At 40.1% G+C, this 16787-nt stretch overlaps 1 long non-coding RNA gene and 1 pseudogene across 2 annotated transcripts; both read left to right on the top strand.

The window, feature by feature from the left end:
* Positions 1-1224: 1224 nt before the first annotated feature.
* Positions 1225-1728, top strand: LOC130712481 (uncharacterized; annotated as a pseudogene).
* Positions 1729-3400: 1672 nt separating this feature from the next.
* Positions 3401-5289, top strand: LOC130713802 (uncharacterized). Of its 2 annotated transcripts, none has more exons than XR_009011037.1 (4): positions 3401-3711; positions 3789-3967; positions 4238-4354; positions 4591-5289. It is a non-coding gene; the product is annotated as an uncharacterized LOC130713802 (long non-coding RNA). The 2 variants fall into 2 exon arrangements; XR_009011038.1 differs by having other exon boundaries at positions 3402-3711; positions 3805-3967.
* Positions 5290-16787: the final 11498 nt, after the last annotated feature.

The raw sequence follows: 16787 nt of genomic DNA, 5'->3' as shown, positions 1-16787 counted from the left end.
TGCAGAAAATAAACCACGTTAAAGTTTATGAGATTTAGGGTCTAATAAAACCAATCATTGATACTTTCTTTGCTATGAACCAAAAAACTAATCTATATATGACTTTTACGTCATTAAAAATGTTTGTAAAGTGGTAGTCATTTTATTGAGTAAGCCCCTTTAGAATTCATGATTGATTGAATTATTTCAGGCATTTTAAATGGTGTTAATGTGATTCAGAGTTCAAATTTGAATACATATACCATGTGTATGAATTGAAATTCATACAATCAATTTCTTTAGCCTGCCTACACTATTTAAATGCAACATATATCACACATTCTAAAATTATTGATTTTAATTTTTCAGAAGTCCTATTGTGTTGTTCTTGGTACTGTTAAGTATATTGCAGAGGGTATGGATTGGTACTACCCTGCGTGCAAGTGTAGCAAGAAGGTATATCCTGCCGACGGTATGTATTTCTGTGAGCCATGTAATCGTCACGTTGTTTCTCCGGCTCACAAATTCAGACTACAACTTCGGGTGATGGATTCAAAAGACACTGCTACCTTTGTCATTTTTTATCAGGAGGCTACTGCGCTGCTAAACAAATCATGCTCAGATCTGCTTGAAACTACTGTATGAATTAACCCAATATCGTATCATCAATTTTATCATTTATATATAACTTATTAACCATATTTATATGTTTTTTTCCCACAATTGCAGGGTTCTGATCCTTTAACAATCCTGACCAAAATTTTGAATTTGATCAACAAAACCTTTTTATTCAAGATTGAAGTTGGAAATAGTTTACCATCAAAGTTTGAGAAATCGTACCGTGTCAAGAAACTATGTGTTGATCAAAAAATTATTAATCAATTTAGAGCGGCAATGACCTTCCTGCCTGTAAAAGAGTTTGCAGATTGGTTGCTTCAAGTGGGAGATGGTACAGTTAAAACGATTGATGAGGAAGAAACACTTATTGAGATTCCTCCAGATCTTCTTATTGAACAGTGTAAGGAACCGTTGCTTGAATTAGTTAATTTTGCATATCCAAAACTTGCACATAATTTGCAAAAAAATTCATTCTTTCAAGAAAGAGCGATCCTTGCACCAACCCTTGAATGTGTAGAGAAAATCAACAACTTTATGTTAGCAATGATTCCTGGTGATGAAATAGAATATTTGAGTTGTGATACTCCGTGCAAGTCAGACGAAGATTCGGGTGTCAATGCATAATGGTTTACATCTGAATTCTTAAATGATTTCAAATGCTCTGGAATTCCAAACCATGCAATTAAACTAAAAGCTGGTGTCCCTATCATGCTCATTCAAAACATAGACCAAGCTGCAGGGTTGTGTAATGGCACTCGAATGATAGTCAATGCTTTGACTAAATATATAATTGTTGCTACTGTTTTGAATGGAAACAATATGGGTGAAACAACATTTATTCCAAGGATGAGCTTAACTCCATCTAATTCTGACATTCCATTCAAATTCCAGCGCAGACAATTCCCTGTTGCTCTATGTTTTGCAATGACTATAAACAAAAGTTAGGGACAATCTTTATCTCATGTTGGACTGTATTTGCCAAGGTCTGTCTTTACTCACGGGCAGTTATATGTTGCACTTTCTAGAGTTAAATCTAGAAAAGGGTTGAAGATGCTCATCATAGATGACGAAGGAGTTGTAACTAACACTACACGCAACGTAGTGTATCAAGAAGTCTTTGATAATATTTGACATGTAAGTGTTTATTTATCAAGGTTTTTTTCAATTTAAATGGTAGAAATAGAAAAACTGATATAGTTATTCTCTTTATTGTTTTACAGCATAAAAAGATATCAAGCAAATTATTGGTCATCTAATTTGAAGGTGTAATGACGTTTCTATAAGGTTAGCTTACAATTTCAAATTATACATATTTTATATTTGTATTAGTTACTGATTATTACACTAATAATTTTTCCTTCCTTTCTAGGTTCAATAGGACAAATATGTTTGATTGACAACAAGCTCGGTTATGAAGTTTTTCATGTTGCTGTCATTGTTATTTTTATCTTATTTCAATTTCCATGTAATGTATTACTTAAAAACGTGGTTGTTATTACTATTCAAGTATAGTCCATGTGAGGTATCTACAACCTCATCAAATAAATATATTTACTGTGGTCAATTCATCTACATGTTTGTAAAATATGTTCTGTTCCATATCTTTTATATATACTTACTGAAAAGAGTCTAAACTAAGATAAAAACACGTTACTACTGATTTATCTTTATAATAAAATTAATCGCCGTGCAACGCACGGGTAAAGAACACTAATTAATATGTATAAAATTTCATTCACACTTAAGTGGAAATAGCGTGGCCGTGGTACAAGAAGAAGAGAAAGATATGATGGTGATATGATTAAATGAGACAGGAGAGATATAGAAAATGGATGTGAAAATAGAGTGAAAAAAAAATATGATGGTGATATGCTTTGAATGACACAACACTAGCTAAACCAAAATGGTATTGAAGCTGTATCAGGCCCAATACCAACCGCTCTCAAGTAGTTTTTGTACACTAAAAAAGGTTGAGCTTGCTCCGGCTTAATGGGCCTCTCAGCCCAATATTCTTGGGTGCGAAAACAATTTAGGAAAAGAAATAAATGAAGCAAGAAACTTGTCATAGCAATTATTGGTGAATATTTGACATCCAACAATACAGTTTGAAGTGGTAAAAAACCGCCACAAAATTCCAAATTGAAGGTATTGGGTGTTTGATACTATTTATATGTTCACCGATCATTTTCAAACTCGTTAATTGAGTGTGATTGAGTGAGAAGGCAAATGAAAATGGAGAGAAATAGAAAGAAAAAACTATTTTTAAATGAAAAATGGTTTTATTCATAAGTGGTTTTCATACATATTTGTCAGTTACGTATTCAAACATATACATGTACTCAAGTCTTATGAATGACTTTCAAAAAACAAGTTTTATGAATGTAATTTTTTTTTTCTATTGAGAGCCCAACCAAGATATCGATATTGCCGGCTCAAACAAAGTTGTCTCTTATGGATGACATCTATCTAAAAAAAATAAAAAAATAGCGTATGTACCTCATACCTCAAAAATATCCGGCTCAGAAAAACGAAGTAGCCATGCTTTAGAAGATACAGCTAAGAATAATCATAATATAGTCACGGAGTCACCCATTCTTCTTCCATACTTTGGAATGTATGTGAACACAGTAAGGAAATCAAGAGTAGCTTTCACACTATATAACTATTTGCACTATTTAATATAATGATCTTGCAAGATCTCTGACACGTACTTAAAGTCAACCCATACACAGTCATTCCACAGCCACTCCTTGTGAAAATCTTTGAATTAATGCATGTGAATGCTGACAAAATAAAGGGTATGGGAAGGTTACAGCTACAATTCACTCCATATGCCTTTAAAATCCAACAAAATATTCGCCAAATGGTGAACTTTAGGCACTGCTACATACATGCCGTTTGATGTTCTCTTCCTCTTTTGTCCTCCTATAGTGAATGTTTTCACATTCTGCATTTCTTATAACCATTTTTTTTCTGATTGCAATCAGTTGCATCATTTGCATGTGTACATATAATTTGTTTGATTAGTAATTAGAAATGATGAACACAAATGCAAGAGAAGAGCTTAATCCACCCTTGTCGATTCTTCAGAGATTGGATCGCCTCGAACGTGTGGTAAATTAAGATTTTCTTCAGATTTTCACTTTTGTCTATGTTTCCAATTGATACATTGATCATTCCTGATAATACAGCTTCTGTTTCTGGAAGAGAAAAACTGTTCCATAGCAGGGCATTCTGCTGTACATGTTGCTGTTGACAAATGTTCAGAACCCGATGAACAATGCAAGAGCTTGTCCTATTCACTTGAAGAGGCTCAACACAAAGGCACTTGCTGGATCGTATAGCACTGCTAGAAAATAGAGTAATTAAGGTAAAAGTAAAATAGTATGGTGTTTTAAATTATGATCAATTCAGTTACATTTACATTATGATCCTTAAGAATGTGAAAAATTAGGAAACAAAATGTAGTTGTAGTTGAATTTTTCTCAAGCACCAAAAATTGCAGCCACATTTGTGATTGTTGATTATAATTTAACATTACCCCCCCCCCCCCCAATATACTTTTTGGTTACATAGGTCTTAGTTTTATAAGCAGAAACTGCACTAAAACTATAAAAAGTTTTTGCTTTTAATGGTTCAGCTGAACATACACATGGACTTGGGAAACACCTCGAGGTCTAGTTCTTCCACTTCTTTAGTAGCTGAAAAGCTAGGATCTTGCCCTTCAAGAGAGAATCAGGATCCTCTTATGACACAGGTAATTTTAGTGGTCCACAAAAATTAAGTGCATGTTTAGATACACGGTGAAAAACTGAGTCAAAATTACGGTGGAATGGATCGACTTTCCATGTGCTTAATTTCCACGGTGGTTTTACTCAATGTATCCAGACATGGATGCACTATCACACATTGGTTTTTCTTTCTGTATGTGTATGTAGACACATTTCCACTCCACCTTATTGCATTTTAATGTTCAGCTTTGTGGTGTTGCAGGATAGCAGTGTTAATGTGGAGGCTTGTTCATTAAACTCACCATTAAACTCACCATCTTGCAGAAGACGAGTCAAAGCCATGTCAAGAACGGGTTATAATAGGAAGTGGCTCAAATGGTTAAAATTGGGATGTTGATGATGGTACATGTTTAGGATTTTGTATCCTCAATAAGTGGAAAGGAGTGGAGAAGAAACTATATTTACTTCACTTCAATGATCAACAAATAGCTAGAAATAGATACTGCAAGCCTGTGTCTATTAATTTTCCTTTGTACCTGTTTTGATTTCCATGGCATGAAACAGGTTATAAATTTCAAAACTAGAAAAAAAGTACACCCTTTAGAAGAAGACAATGGAATCGAATCGTCCCCTGTAAAATTGGCCCTATTCCTCTGAAAAATCTTTGCAATTGGTTTTTTTTATTAAAGGTATGTTTGGCTGTCAAAATAAGGAGGATTAGATATGAGAAGTTGTTAATCATTAGTTTATTGAGCCAATAGGGTGGCTTATCAGTTATCACTTCCAATAAAACATGGGGTGGGAGGAGTATCTCACTTGGTTGAGCTAAGTGTAGAAACATATATTAGAGATGGAGGTCTAGGGTTCGAATCTTGAGGATGAGCATTTGTAGTTACTAACATCTAACCACTAACATTTGCATATCATAAAAATAAAAATAAAAATCCAATAAATCATCAAAGAGAGAAGAGCATTGATGTCTTGGGCCATTCTTAACTGTCATAACCACTCTACTCTACATTTTCTTTTCGAACAACCAAAAGGTTTTATTTAATAAATTATCTCATTTTTTTGGTAATAAAAGTTTAAGGTAATAAGTCGTTGGTGTGTCAGTTTAAAATAGAAAACAATATGCTTAATTCCAGTTTGGGTCCCTGATGTTTTATAAATGTGCGGTCTGCACCCCTTGTGGTTAAAATGTGCGGTCAACATCCCTCCTTATTCCAGAATGATCTATTGAGGCCCTTCCATTAAGTTCCATCAGTTGACTAAACGAAACTCGTTAACAGTGCATTTTTTTAAAACACAATTATTAAATTCATTAATTCTGAAAAAGAAAATTTAGTGACGGAAATAATTCGTCACAAACACATGCCTCTTCCAACCAGATCCAGAAATACAACCTCCTTCAACACAATACAGAAACCAATAATTATTTGTTCACACCTCAAAATGAGATGGAAAGAGATGGAGGATTATAGAGATAGGAAAAAAAGAAAAAGTAAGAGAGAGAGAAAATATAAGATGTGATAGATGATAAGAGAAGAGAGATAAAAATAAAAATATGTGGAAATGAAGTGTATAAATAAGGAGGTGTGTATATATCATTACTGATAAAGAAACACAAACGTGGAATCAAAAATAAAATCCAGAAACACAAACTTCTTCAACAAAATTCCAGAAACACAACTTCTTTCAACACAAAATCTAGAACCAACAACCCCCGCACCACAACACCATCACCGCAACCCATTTTTCCACACTCATTTTCACCTTTAGAAAACTCTTCATCCTTCAGTCTGAAAATCCTGAAGGAGGTTGAGAAATCTTACATTTTTCCTCATAGAAAACCAATCTTCACACTGATTGAACCATTTTTTTGTACTCCTAAAAAAAAAACCCATAGAATCAATAAGAAAACTCACTTTTACAGTCCAAATCCTATACAACCAAGGATTAGAATGAATAAGATGAAGATATAATTTTCCATGATAAACAGAGAAAAGTGCTCAAAGAGAAAGTGTCGTGACCTCCTCCAAATTAGTCAAAGTCATCCCCTTTCCCCCGGTCTCCAAATCACCACCACATGTACCTTCCTTCAACAGCCCCAAGAACTCACCTCCATCCCAGCCAAACTCAACAACCTGAAAACCCCGATGCCGAGACACCATGAAATCCTCTTTTCTGTTTTGCCTTCCACTGCCGTTGAACCACACCCGTTTCATTCCTCTCGCCTCGTCGTTGAGCTCGCCGGAGAGACTTCCACCACGACGACACCACCGAATCGCGCCTCCAAAGTGTGACACTAAGTTCTGTGCTTCAATTCTTCGATCCTTGGGGTGTCGGTTTGTGCCCTCTTCCATTCCACCACCACCACCACTGACCCCATCACTACGAAACTGATAACCAGCAAGCTAAGCCACCACCCAAACAACCTCACCCTCACCCTCACCCCATCCCCAGATAACTTCTTCCTCTCTTTTTTTCCCAACAACCCCACCCCAGCAAACTGAGCTGCAACCACCCATAACCTGCCCTTGATTTTCAGAATGATGCTCGCCGGTAGGGATGGCAATGGGTCGGGTAGGGTGCGGGTTTTGCCAAACCCAAACCCAAACCCGAAATCAAAAACCCACACCCGCACCCGCACCCGAACCCGAAATGGGTGGTGAACTTAAACCCACACCCGAACCCATTGGGTTTCGGGTTCACCCGACCCGTGCCCACACCCGCACACAACCACAAACAAACAGCTGAACCCGGAAACCCGACCCGAAAAAGAACCTGAATTATAAAACCTGACAAAAGAAATAATGGGGAAACTACTTGAAGAACATCCAGCAGCAGCCAGTCAGCTACTTGTAATGAGTTTGTAGCTGAAGCAAACCCTAAACTAAATAGAGCAGGACTGGAAGAGGAGAACGGTAGCAGTGAAGAAGAAAGCTGTGAACTGAAACTCTGAAAGTGGAACCTCAAACCCTAATTTTATTCTAATAACATATATATACCTAAGGATATATCTGGAATTTCACTTATACAGAGTCGGGTTCGGGTTCGGGTAGGGTTCGGGTGCGGGTTTGGCCAAACCCAAACCCGAACCCGAAAACAGTTACAGTAATCGGGTAAAACCCGAACCCGAACCCGAACCCATTTAACTCGGGTTTTCACCCTAAAAAATCGGGTCGGGTCGGGTGCCCACGGGTTCGGGCTGCTCTGCCATCCCTACTCGCCGGAGACGGCGCCGACGGCGGTCGTAGGAGTGACGACGACCGATCATCAAATTGGTTAAGGGGTTTTGAAGCTAGCTTCAATGGGAGTCTAACCGTGGTGTTGATTTTGCCATTGGAGGTTAGACGACGTCAAAATCGGGACGAGAAGGTGGCAGTGGCTAGGGTTTCATCTCCTCTGTTTTGTGTCGATTTTCTTCGAATCGGGAGGTGCTGTTGGAGCGCCGGTGTTCGCTGGGACATGGGGAGGAGCACGCGATTGACAGGTGGTGGTTGCGGCTCGGTGGTGGTCGTTGGACCATTTGCAGGGGCAGAGCTTCATGGTTGTGGCCAACTGTGGTTGTTGTGTGCGTGGAGGTGGTGGTTCAGCCAAGGAAGGAAGGAGAAGTAGTATGATGAGGGTGATGAATAAAGGAGAAGGATGCTGCCATGGTGTGTTGGGTTGAAGAGGAAAGGGTAGAGAAAAATGAAGAAGATGATGTAGTGAGGGAGAGGAGAAAAACACGAGAGTGAGAGATGTGAGTGAACGGGTGAGAAAGTGAGAGTGAGAGCGTGAGGTGTTGGCTGAAGGGTTTTGTGACGGATTATTTCCGTCACCAATTAGTAGCCTATATTTTATGAATTAAATAAGTGACACGTCAGCATTTCCGTTTGGTCAACAGACGGAACCTAGCGGAAGTTAACGGAAGGGTATCTTTATCACGTTTTAGATAGATGAGGGACCTTTACCGCATGTTTTAAACACAGGGGGTGCAGATCGCACATTTGTGAAACATCAGGGACCAAAATTGAAATTAAGCCAAAAAACTATCATGTTAAAAAAATACTTATAAAAAACTTACATTTATCTCACATTAAATAAATCAGCGGTTTAACATTTCAAATTAAATCGAAATCATCTTGAGAAGATTTCCTAAAAATAAAAGTACAAAGATAGGCATCCAAGATGTACTAGAAAATTATTTAAACACCCGCCCAAGATAACAGCCCACCCAGCCGCAACTTGAGGAGATGCAAAAAGAGTCGGACACACGTGCTAGAGTGATAGGTGCCAAGGAGGAGTCTATTGCTGGTAAGGATAAGGAACTGGCGTCCCTACGCAGTGACTTGGCGTCAATGGACGAGGCTGTCGCGGCGACTATGGCTCAGGTTGAGGTTAGAAACCAGGTTGTGGCGGACCTGAAAGCCCAAGCATCCTCCGATGCCAAGGCACTCAAGGAAAAGTTGAAGGATGAAGCTGTTGCTGCCACTGCTGAAGAACATGGTCGTGGCTTCTTTCTCGCCAAGGCCCAAGCTCGACACCTTCATGACCACCTGGACCTTCGTCCAATGGGGGCTTTCAAGAAAGTTACTCCAGCTGGTTTGGTCGGTCCAGATGATCCACCGGGCTTTGACAAGGAGCGTTTCCTGGCTGTTGAAGATGAAGAAGGGGAGAATGTTAATGAGACTTTTTGAAAAATGATTGCAACTGGGCTTTGATAAGGAGCGTTTCGACTTCATTTTTTTTGACGTTCTTCCTGCTTTCTCGTCGTGTTCGATGTTGCCATTTTGTGTGTTTTTAACTTAAATCAGAATTATATTTTTAACGACATTGAAAGTGTGTAAGGTTTAACTAGTACTTTTGCTTGGTTTGTTTGAACCAAGGTTTTGCTCACACGCTTTTTCCGTAAGATCAGGTGTGACATCTCCAACTCTACTCGGCGAGGGCTTACAGTGGCTCGGGTCCCAATGGCCATTTGGGTTGCCCAAGGCTTTGTAAGACCCGAAATTTAATAGAACGTTTATTTATTTAATCTCCTTAATCATGACAACGCGTATTATTTATTAATTAATTTCAATATTTTTATTTTATAGAGTTTTATTTAAATACAAGAATAAAATTATAATTATTTTTGTGTGTGTTATTTCATTTTAATCTTAATAATTTCTATTGGTTAATTATCCCTTTCTTTATAAAGATGACCTGCTCTATCAGGTTACCTTCTCATAATTATCTATGTTAGCCTATCACCAAAGAATATTCTTTATTCTTTTCCCTCAACCACTCAATTAATTCATTCTCATCTTCCCACACCATCCAATCTCTTCCCAACCACTTATTCAAAAATTCAAATTCCCAATAACTTTTTATCTCTCCTTCACGTGGTCCCCACTTCCCTAATAAGCATTGATCTTTCTCTCTCCCTCCACTCACTCTCTCAACCGTCCCCACTCTTTCTCCCTCTTTAGTCATTAAATTAATTTTCTTCCTCCTCACCTTTCCTTGCACGTGAGCCACCCCCATCAGATGAAACCATTTTCTTTTTTTTTTTTTTTTTGATAATAAAGGGGGCGAAAGCCCAAAGAAACAAGATTACACCAGAAGTCTGGGTAAAGCTACCCCAATTACATCATCCCTTAAAAGGGGATATAAAGAGCTAGGAACATGGGCAGAGTCAAAGTCCTCTCCAGGGGGGGAGTGGCCCAGTCGCGCCAGATGATCCGCGCAACGATTTGCTTCTCGATAAATATGATGAAAGGAGACAGTCCAATTCAAGGAAGCTAAGTATTGGATGTCCTTAACCAGGTCTATGCAAGGGTGAGAGTGGGAGCAACGGATAGTGATGAGATCATGAGCAGTTTTTGAATCCATTTCAACCACTACCTCATTCAATCGATAAGAAGATGCTAACCGGAGACCTTTGAGGATACCCCAGAGTTCAGCTCTAACAGAGGAGCATATGCCAAGAGAGGAGAAGAAACCTGCAAGCGGTTTACCGGAGTGGTCGCGAATTAGCCCACCACAAGCAGCTCTAGAATCAGATTGGAAAACAGAGCCGTCAGTGTTAAGCTTCCAAGAATCACATTTAGGGGGCCACCAGCGAATTAAGTGTTCAGCCTTTGGAGGCTTGAGAGGTTTGTCCAATTGGACTAGAGAATTTGCTACTTGAGAGGCAGCACTAATAGCCATGACTGCAAAAGAATCTGGGATATTGGAGCGGTTGTTAAAGACCAGATTGCACCTATCTTTCCACAGAAGCCAGACAATGACACCAAATAAAAGGGGCCAGCTAATACCTCGATTATGGATGTAATTCTTGCTGAGGTTGGTGAGCATCCAACTCGATAAGCCTTGACTAAAGAAACAGCTCCAGTTTGCCTTCTCCACGAAGACATCCCAGACCTGTTTGATGCACTCACAGTCCCTGATGGCGTGCATAATGGATTCCTCTTGCTCATTGCATCTTGGGCAAAGTCCCTCATTTGTCATTTGCCTTTTAACACGCTCTTCGTTGGTGAGAAGCTTGTTGTGGGCAATTTTCCAAAGCAAAGCCTGGGCTTTAGGGGGACCACGAAAATTCCAGACTGATTCAAAAAGAGCATCAGGTTCCAATCTGAGGGATGGAAAGAGATGAAGGTATGAAAAACGGTAGAAAGGGGGGGTTTGAATAACGTTTTCAGTATAAAGCTTCCACCTTAAAGATTCAGACAAATCTTTCGAGAACTTAAGTGCTAAAGATAAGAGATAGAAAAGCACACAAGGATTTTATCCTGGTTCACTTGATAAATCACTCAAGCTACTCTAGTCCACCCGTTAAGGTGATTTCTTCCTTCTTAGAATGAAGGCAATCCACTAATCAGGTAAGAGTTACAACTGCACTTGAAACCTACAAGTGACTAACAATTACACTGACTTAGCTCACACTAAGATTCACTCTCTTAGTCTTCTCTAGGATCCGATCAACCTTGATCTCCTAAAGGAACTAAACAAACTGTTTATCAGAGAATTGTTTACAAGAGATTTGCTTCTAAAAAGCTAATAGTAAACTCAATGAGTTTCAGATGAAAGAAAGCTTAGAAGAATTTCAAATTGTCTTGTGCGTATGTGAATGCTTCTAGCCGCTTCTTTCAGTCTTCAGCCTCTTTATATACTCCAAGGATTAGGGTTGAGCGTTGCATGGAAAATGCTACCGTTGGAGGGCAGTTCTGGAAAATCCAGCTTCTGCTATGTCTGAGACTGTTAGGTAGGTCGTCAGGAAGGTACAGTTGCTTTTGTACTTGGATAGCGACTTGACCTTTAAACCTAGGAGACTTCTGATCAGGGGAATGCTTCATATTGGAACTTGTGAAGCCGGTTGATCAGAGTCAGAGGGAAAGCCCAGATCCTCTGACCATTGTTTCTTCTGATTCTGAACTCAGAGGGAAGTACATGGTCTTCAGAGTATCTTGCTTCTGGACATCAGAACTTCACTAATCAGCTTCTGGATCTTCAGAGTCTTCTACACCATCAGAATATCTGAGCCTTCAGTGTTTCTTGGTTATCAGACTTTCTGGATCTTCAGAACTTCTAGTGACTGAGTCCACATCAGAGTTTGTATAACTTCAGAACTTCTGAAGCTTTTCCACTGTTCATACTGAACATGGTGAATGCGAAAACGTTGCTTGGGTCGCTCTTTAACACAGTGCTTCTGATTTGTGTGAGATTGAGTTGAGGTCAGAGCCTGTAAATAGCACACTCAGAAAAACACGTTAGAGTACCACAATTGTTCATATCAAAAGGTTAACTTGTAATCATCAAAACATAGAGTTGTACTACTAGATCAAAACTTGATCTTACAATCTCCCCCTTTTTGATGATGACAAAACTAAGATTTTTGATGAACAATTCTTAAACATTAAACTGAATTCACTCAGAGTTTAGAGATATAGAATAGTTTATCTTGCTCATTCTGAATTCAAGTCACTGCTTGATTCTGAGCTTAGCTCCCCCTGAATCTAATACTTGATGAAAACGTTAGTAAAGTCTAGATTATGAGCTAAATGATATAAGAATTCAGAGTGAAAAACTTATGACATAGATGAAAATAGAGTAATCAGAGCGCATAAGTAATCAGAGTCACGGACAAGGTATCAGAGTCTTGGGTATCAGAGTCAAATTAGAATCACTTCAGAAGAAGTGAAATGTATTCCTTGTATTAGCCCAGTGACACATCTATGGTCATAAAGGTGGAACTCTTAAATTCTCCAAAAGAAAAATAAATCACACTAACACATCTTACACATCAAAAACTGGGTTTACTCCCCCTTTTTGTCATAAGCAAAAAGCCTGGGGTGTGAAAAACTTAGCTTGAAGTACAAGGTACTCCCCCTTAGAGAAGGTCTAAGTTTAAAGAAAATGAAAACGATGCAAGAATCAGAGTTAGGCGAAATAAATAGAAGAGTTAATGCAAGATAAAAACGTTTACCACCGGCCAAGGGAGTAAAGAGGAGGGTCAGTTACCAAGAACTTAACCTCGAGAACTGTAGGAGCATTAACTTTCAGAGAGAAAGTGAAGCCTATATAAAGCGTTGGAGAGAAAAGTAAGCTTCACAACTCGAACAATTTTCAGTAAAGAAAAAAAATGGCATCATACATCGTAGCACTAGAGGAGCTGAGAAGGAAGGCCTTTGAGGAGGACTTGTTCCTGAACATCAGGCATCCAGAGGGTACTAGGACCATCTCAGAGCTAACACGGACACTGCTGGAAGAGGACCTGCGTCCAGAGTTGAAGAGAGACCTGAGAGAATTTCTTGCCTTCGTGGAGGAGTGCAAGAACTCAGCCGGCTTGAACTCAAGCTGCTGGAAGAAAAAGAGAGGATTGAAGAGAAGCTCAAGACTGCAGAAGAGATTCTGGAGAGGGATGAGCTAAAAGACAGGCTCAACAACATCCAGTATGCACTGGATCGTCTGGAGAAGGATAGGTCAGAGCAGCGCCAGGAGTGCAGAAGAATGAGGAGGGATCCTCCATTCTAGACTTTAGGAAAAGAATGTATGATGTAAACATAAAGAAATTATGAATAAAAAGATTTTTGCAAGCATATGTGACAGAAATATATATAGATATGCATAGATAATCACAAACGAACAAAGTAGAATAAATATATAAAAAGAAACAGAAGTTAACAAAATAAAACAAAGTTAAAAAAAGAAAAGAGAAGAGATCCTAAAACTAGGGTTTATCAGATCGACGCATAAGTTCCATCATCATGTGCTTCATTTCAATTAGCATGGATTCATGAGTGTCAAGACGCTGTTCCATGATGTCGAGTCTGGACGAGCTTGACTGAGTAGAACTGGAAGGAACATTCTGAGCAGCTTGAGGAGCTGGAATGGAAGCAGAAGCAGCAGGAGTAAACACTACTGGTGCAAGTGCTTGGCATCTAAGGGCTTCAGCCTCAGCTTCAAGTCGTTCTGCCTCTAATCTGGCTTGTTCAGCTTGAGCTGCTGCTTGACGTGCAGCTTCTTCTGCTTGTTCTTTCTTTCTTTTGGCTTCTTCAATAGCTTCAAGTAGCTTATGTCTCTGTTCTTGTTCATGAAGAGCCACCCTTCTAGCAAACCTTTGCTTTGCAGCCTCAATCCTCTGACTTCCTTCTGCATGCAGGAGCTGCATCATAACTGGAACTTGAGCCACTAGCCAAGTGCCCAGATTGTTCCACTCTTCAGCCACATGTTCAGCATTCTCGCTTAGGTCAGTCTGACCTTGCACATTGCGTAGCATCAAAGAGGCTTCATGATAGAAAATATTGATGCACTCAGAGAGAGATGTGGGTCGAAGGTGAGTGTAAGGAATTATGGAGAGGTTGGTTTCAGGAGAGGCTGGGTGATTGCTGCTGTGAGCTTCAGAGGCACCTTGTGGAGAGCCAATGTTAAACATTTGAGCATTTGGTTCAGAGGTTCCAAGGTGAGGTTCTGAAGTTTCAACCAGAGGATGAGGTGATCTAACTGATGATTGGTTAGACACAGATTGTTCTGGTTCAGGTTCTGGTTGAATAGGCTCTTGTTGGTCAGGGGCAGGGTGAGCTTGTGGAGCCAAAGGGTCTGCCTCATGTAAAGGATTGGCCAAGATAGGTTCATCTGGGTCAACTAAACGTTCAGGTCTAGGGCCAGGATATCTCCTAGGGCTTGGACAAGTGAGATAGTATTCTTCTAAGGTAGACACCTTTTCTTTTCTGACCTCCATGAATTTTCTAATGGATTCAGAGTTATTGGAGGGAGAAGAGTCAGCAACATTGGTTGGGAAGGATACAGGTGTAAGTGCTGTGGAAGAGTCTGTATCCGTGGTTCTGAGAGCCAGACGTTCTGATGCTCTTGGGACAGAGTGATCAGAGGTTCTGGGTCCAGGTTCTGTTCGGGTAGGCTCTGGTTGCTCATGAATGATGGGTTCAGAAGTTAATGGGTTGTACGGGATGGTAATGGGAGAGGTTGGTTCTTCTGGCCTAGAGGGTTGGTTCTGGAGCAAATTCCAGAGAGGTGCTTCAGTAGGGGAAGGTTGAAAGAATGAAGACCTTGGGGAATGTGGTGGAGAGGTGGTTTGTGCAGCTGGTTGGGACTCAGGAATAGGAGTGAGGGGATTTGAAGAGTGTTTGAGCATGGCAGATATGGGGAGTGCATCAAATAAATTCAAATCATCATCAGAAGCAACTGCAGACTTACTTGAATGTGCTGATGATCTTGTCACTCTGGCAGGAGGTTCAATCCTTCTGATCACTTCAGCAGCTGGTTCCACCCGAGTAGGCTTCACCACAATTCTGACCTGCTTCTTCTTCTTCTTAGGAGGACCATCCTCATTATCACCATCATCACCATCATCACCATCATCAGGCTTGCTGGTTTCATCATGCTTTCTCTTGGATTGACCGGCCATCTTCTTTTTGATCAGAGGGACATCTGATTCCTCAGAAGATTCTTCTAGGATCATCTTCCTCTGAGCTTTCTTCTTGATAGGAGAAGGAAACTCTGGAGCTGGCGGCAATCGGCTGAAAAATTCATCGAGATCAATTTCAAAGCCTTGAGCCCTTAGGTCTTCAACATAGCACCTAATGGCTTCAAGATTGTCAGCCTGTGTCCACAGAGGATAGTCATTCAGAGGCACCCTTCTACTTCTGATCTCAGAAGATGTGTCTTCATGGGCAGGAGCAATCTTCTTCTTAACTAGGCCCATTTTCTTCAGAGAATTTGCAGTGAAGACGTCACTGACAATGGTGGTCAGATCCTCTGTGCATCCAGCATTTATCAGATCTTGAATGAGGCCACTCTCAATGAAGAGATCAGACAACAGTCTCCCGAAGGGAATATACTTGATTGCTGACTTGATGGAGGCAGTGGTACGAGACTTCCGGATACACTCCTTCAAGTAGGAGAACAGGAAGTAGGGAAGACAAATCTTCTTCTTGTCTTGGATGAAGAACAACATCGCCTTCTGGTTGAAGTTGATGTAGTCTGGGGAACTGCCCTTTGGTCTCTGGTTTATGCAGTGGAGCAAAATCTTGTGCCAGATCTTGAGCTTGGGATGAAGGTCCATCACATTGTAATTCGTCTTGCCCGGTTTGTAATTGGTGTATAGGGCCTTGTTGGTCTCATCCTTCGTCTTGGGTTTCAGCTTTGATTCAGTGAACTGGAAACGATACCCAAAAGCAGTTTCTGCACCCAGCAGATTCACGAAAGACTTCTCTGTGATGATGATCTTTCTTCCAAGGATGTGAGATACCACCTGAGTATCATCGCAGTCGGCGTGCTTCCAGAATTCCTTGATCAGTTTATCATACACCGGTCCTCGAAGCCTGTTGAAGTAATTTCCCCAACCTTGAACTTGGACTTCAGGACGAAGATCATACCCATTTGTAGCAAGGTTGTCGAGGTCGAATCTCCATTCTGCCAGGACTTGAAGTTCCTCAGGAGCATAAACGCAGTGAACGGCACAGCCCCGTTCTGCAATTGGAATAATTTGCTCTTGAGCTTGACCTTGATCTTGAGTTGGATTCTCAGGGCCCCTTTGACCCGTTGCTAGACCAACTACCATATGAGGGAACTGGGTTGCATCTGCAGTAGCTCTTCTGGTTTGACTCACCATTTTTGAAGCGGTTGAAGGTTTAGGTAGAAGATGAAGGTTGAAAGATGAAGAGAGATCGAGAGAGAAATCGAGGATAAGCGGTTTTGAAATAGCAAGAGAGAGAGTAAAAACCGAAAGTGAAGGAGATCGTGTGTGTATAGTGGGTTTTGACAAATAACCGTTGTTGATTCAAAAAGCAATTTAAGATCAACGGTTGAAAATTAAAGATAGATATTAACAGTAAATACACCTATCACACACAGGAGAGAAGCACATCTACACGCAATCATGACAAACTGTCACACGGGCACAAGGAACTATGCATCAGAAATACTGATACACGTGTTGCTGTCTCAGCTTCAGAGTCAGTACCAATGGGTACA

Source organism: Lotus japonicus, chromosome 4 (genome assembly GCF_012489685.1).
Source record: "Lotus japonicus ecotype B-129 chromosome 4, LjGifu_v1.2".
In the NCBI taxonomy this organism is placed as follows: Eukaryota; Viridiplantae; Streptophyta; class Magnoliopsida; order Fabales; family Fabaceae; genus Lotus; species Lotus japonicus.
The sequence above is the reverse complement of the archived record's forward strand: the minus strand, read 5'-3'. Positions and strand labels throughout refer to the sequence as shown.